The sequence below is a fragment of the Capricornis sumatraensis genome, chromosome 2 (genome assembly GCF_032405125.1).
Source record: "Capricornis sumatraensis isolate serow.1 chromosome 2, serow.2, whole genome shotgun sequence".
NCBI classification, from domain to species: Eukaryota; Metazoa; Chordata; class Mammalia; order Artiodactyla; family Bovidae; genus Capricornis; species Capricornis sumatraensis.
In genome coordinates, this window is record NC_091070.1 from 30,068,470 (window position 1) to 30,073,498 (window position 5,029).

General features: G+C 40.2%; 1 pseudogene; it reads left to right on the forward strand.

The window, feature by feature from the left end:
* The first annotated feature begins 207 nt into the window (after positions 1–207).
* On the forward strand, positions 208–4,603 carry LOC138096118 (SNRPN upstream reading frame protein-like; annotated as a pseudogene).
* The last annotated feature ends 426 nt before the right edge of the window (positions 4,604–5,029 follow it).

Genomic DNA, 5,029 nt, shown 5'->3' on the forward strand with positions numbered 1-5,029 from the left:
AAAAAAGATTCATTCTGAAACTTCAGAATATGTATAAAGAGAACGCACCAAAGTCTTTGGGTTGGGAGGTGAATAGGGGAAACATTACTATAAACAAGTAACAATTTCAGGAATTCCACTGACACATGGGATGCAACAAAATGGGGGAAAGCAGAGCAACTATGGGAGATACTTGACATTCTAGCTAGAGGAGTGGCCAGTGGCCGGATGGAGCAGGCCAGGGACTGCTTACACTTGAGATGGACAACAGCCCAGCACACCCCAGAGGCAGACGTCCAAGTGAAATGTCAAAGGAATTACAACTGAGAGACCAAGAGTGTCAGTTGTACCTAAGGGAATCTAGCAGTTGCAAATATGTGTAACGGGTTTCCAGGTGAAATCAAGACAGGTATTCTTAGTTGAGACACCAAGAAGCGATAAAAGCAGTAGTGGAACATAAAGATAGCTGGCTCTGAGTGAAAAATCAGTAGTCTTATATCTTTATAAGGTATAAAATAATAAAGTAATAATATAATGTATAATGTAATAAAGATATTGTCCATGAAAAATAGAAAGGCAAGGAAGAAAGCAATGGAGTAATGCTTTCAAATAACTAAGGAAAAAATATTTTGAACATAAAATTCTGTATGCAGCCACACTATCAACCAAGTGTGAAAGTGAAATGACATTTCATACATGCAAAGACTTAGAACAGTTCTTTTATAACTCTTCTGAAAAAAGTTGAAAAGTACCAAAATATACTTCAGCAACACCAAAGAGGAATCCATGACAAAGGATGATACAGAGTCTAAGAAACAGCAAAAGTAACCCACAAAGACCATAGAAAGAAACAGTGGGGATAGATTTATGCAATGTGACAATAAAACAGTCTGTTTAAAAGTAACTATTCCAAAACCAGAACAAATAACAATTGGATAATTATGAAATATATTTTCTTTTTCAACAAGAGAAAAGGGAGACAATTACAAACTCTGTGAAAATTATGGTCCATAGATGCAGTAAGCTAAGACAAGGCATTTATTTGAGAAATGGATAAACTGTATGAAAGGAATATCCATTTCACTTTGTTATAGGAAAATCTCAGAGTGGCACAGGTTTAGAAACATAAAATTACAACTCCTTTTCTATGGATTCAATCATCCCACCTAGATCTGTGACAAATACTAGTTATATAATCATAATACTGTAAATGCTATTATTTGGACTTGAATTTCATAATAGATTTATAGATGAAGACAAAGTATGGAAAATTCTGGCTATAAGTGTTATTATAAACTATGCAAAAGAGAGTTATAAAATTGAAAGGATTTCTGGTTTCTGGTCAGAAATATAAGATGCTTTAAAATCACCACTCCATCCTAACAACTAACAAAAAGCCTAAAAATCAACAAATTTTCTTAAATCCCTCAGAGAATTGAAGTCACGGGGCAAACTGCTGCCCTCAAAATTGGAGAGACAAACAGGCAGATAGAAACAATCACAATTTATTGGAGGAGAATCCTAAATGGGAATCAGACTATGTTCCTTTAATCCATGACATCAGGACCAGTTTTCAACTAAAAGTTACAAGGCAAACTGAAAGGCAATCAACACAGTTTGCAGAGAAGGAACAGCATCAGAATCAAATTCAGATATGTCAGGGAGGTTGGAATTATCAGTCCAAGTATTCAAACAACTATGATTAACATGCCAAAACCCCTAATGGATAAAGCAGACAACATGCAAGAATAGATGGGCAAGAAGAAAGATGGAAATGTTAAAAGACAATCAAAATGAATTCTAGACATCAAAAACAGAAATGAAGGATGTGATAACTTCTGATGGGCTTTGGTGGGCTCATTCTTAGAGTGGACATGGCTGAAGAAAAAGCATGAGATTATGTGAATAAAAACTTTCAAAACTGAAAAGAAAAAAGATTAAAAAAAAGAAAAAGGAACAGATCCATGGACAACTACAGAAGGTATAACAAAGATATTCCTTTTGAGAATGCCAGAAACAGAATTTCCTCAAATTAATATTAAACCACAAATCACACATCCAGGAAACTCAAAGAACAATAAGTAGGATCAGTTCAGTTCAGTCGCTCAGTCGTGTCCGACTCTTTGCGACCCTATGAATCACAGCACGCCAGGCCTCCCTGTCCATCACCAACTCCCAGAGTTCACTCAGACTCACATCCATCGAGTCAGTGATGCCATCCAGCCATTTCATCCTCTGTCGTCCCCTTCTCCTCTGGCCCCCAATCCCTCCCAGCATCAGAGTCTTTTCCAATGAGTCAACTCTTCACACGAGGTGGCCAAAGCACTGGAGTTTCAGCTTTAGCATTATTCCTTTCAATGAACACCCAGGACAGATCTCCTTTAGAATGGACTGGCTGAATCTCCTTGCAGTCCAAGGGACTCTCAAGAGTCTTCTCCAACACCACAGTTCAAAAGCATCAATTCTTTGGTGCTCAGCCTTCTTCACAGTCCAACTCTCCCATCCATACATGACCACATGAAAAACCATAGCCTTGACTAGACGGACCTTAGTCGGCAAAGTAATGTCTCTGCTTTTGAATATACTATCTAGTTTGGTCATCACTTTTCTTCCAAGTAGTAAGCATCTTTTAATTTCATGGCTGCAGTCACCATCTGCAGTGATTTTGGAGCCCAGAAAAACAAAATCTAACACTGTTTCCACTGTTTCCCCATCTATTTCCCATGGAGTGATGGGACTGGATGCCATGATCTTCATTTTCTGAATGTTGAGCTTTAAGCCAACTTTTTCACTCTCCTCTTTGACTTTCTTTTTTTTTTTTCCTCTTTGACTTTCATCAAGAGGCTTTTTAGCTCCTCTTCACTTTCTGCCATAAGGGTGGTGTCATCTGCATATCTGAGGTTATTGATATTTCTCCTGGCAATCTTGATTCCAGCTTGTGCTTCTTCCAGCCCAGCGTTTCTCATGATGTACTCTGCATATACATTAAATAAGCAGGGTGACAGTATACAGCCTTGACGTACTCCTTTTCCTATTTGGAACCAGTCTGTTGTTCCATGTCCAGTTCTAACTGTTGCTTCCTGACCTGCATACAGATTTCTCAAAAGGCAGGTCAGGTAGTCTGGTATTCCCATCTCTTTCAGAATTTTCCACAGTTTATTGAGATCCACAGAGTCAAAGGCTTTGGCATAGTCAATAAAGCAGAAATAGATGTTTTTCTGGAACTCTCTTGCTTTTTCCATGATCCAGCGGATGTTGGCAATTTGATCTCTGGTTCCTCTGCCTTTTCTAAAACCAGCTTGAACATCAGGAAGTTCACGGTTCACGTACTGCTGAAGCCTGGCTTGGAGAATTTTGAGCATTACTTTCCTAGCATGTGAGATGAGTGCAATTGTGCGGTAGTTTGAGCATTCTTTGGCATTGCCTTTCTTTGGGATTGGAATAAAAACTGACGTTTTCCAGTTCTGTGGCCACTGCTGAGTTTTCCAAATTTGCTGGCATATTGAGTGCAGCACTTTCACAGCATCATCTTTCAGGATTTGAAATAGCTCAACTGGAATTCCATCACCTCCACTAGCTTTGTTCATAGTGATGCTTTCTAAGGCCCACTTGACTTCACATTCCAGGATGTCTGGCTCTAGATAAGTGATAACACCATCATGATTCAGTTCTCCCCAAATTACACACAGGCATACAACATTCAAACTACAGAAAATCAAAGATAAAGAAATTTTGAATGAGGCCAGAGGGGGAATAACACCACACCTACAGAGGAACAAACATATGAATTGAGATCTGACTTCTTCTCTAAAATTATGCACGTAAGAAGAGGGTGAAGTGAAATATTTAAAGTGTTGAAGAGAAAGTAACATTACCCTAGAATTCTGCATCCTGGGAAATTATCATCCAAAGGTGAAGGAGAGGCAGTGCGCCAGGTGATGGTCGCACAAGTCTCTTGCTTCAACAGTGTTTGGAGGGAACAGACCCAAGGATACCCCTTGCTCCAGCCTCCCATCACCCTCCAATCTTTTTTCTAATCACAACCTTCAGAATCAGCCACTCAGCTGTCTCCAGTCACTAGGACCAGCCAACACCATTTTCTGAGCTTACCTCTTTATTACCGATCAACTATGAGATTCGTCAGAATTATTCCACAGAGGTGAGGGCCACCATTAACCTCCTGGTCAACATGCATTTGCAGGCCTCCTACACCTACCTCTCTTTGGACTTCTATTTTCACCAAGAAAATGTGGGTCTTAAGGGCATGGGCCATTTTTTCCTGCCGGTTGGCCTAGGAGAATGGCAAAAGTGCTCAGCTGTCTCTTGAAAATGCAAAACCAGCATTGGGGTCATATCCCCTTCCAGGACATGCTGAAACTGTCTCAAGATGAGTGGGGTAAAACCCAGGATGCTATGGAAGCCACCCTTCTCGTGGAGAAGAACCCGAGGTATGCCCTTTTAGATCTGCATGACCCCCGCAGGTGCCCACCTCTGTGACTTCCTGGAGAGCCACTTCTTGGAGGAGCAGGTGAAACTCATCAAGAAGATGGGTGACCACCTGACCAACCTCCACAGGCTGGCTGGTCCTCAGGCTGGGTTAAGGGAATATCTCTTGGAAGCATGACTAGAAACCTCTGGAGCCTAGCGGACTTTGAGGAGCCCCTCTGGTGTCAGGGCTTCTACATGAAGCCCCTCTCTGCAGCCACTAGGCAGCTTTTTAACCCCCCGGGGGGCCCTCTCCCAAGCCTTGGACCAAATGCAAACAATAAGACTTTTTGCAGAAAAAAACAAAGTGAATGAGAAATAAAGACGCTCTCAAACAAAGATTGAGAGATATTTGTTGCCAATAGATCTACCTTTTCAGAAATGTTTAAGGAAGTTCTTCCTACAAAAGGAAAATTATATAGATCAGAAACTCGGATTTACATAAGGAAAAAACATTAGAGAAAGAATAAGCGAAGGTAAAATAAAGCTTTTTTGCTTCAAAATAATAAAAGCAACTATATATGCTATGATTTTACCAAAATGAAAAGAAACTGGGAGGCAGAGA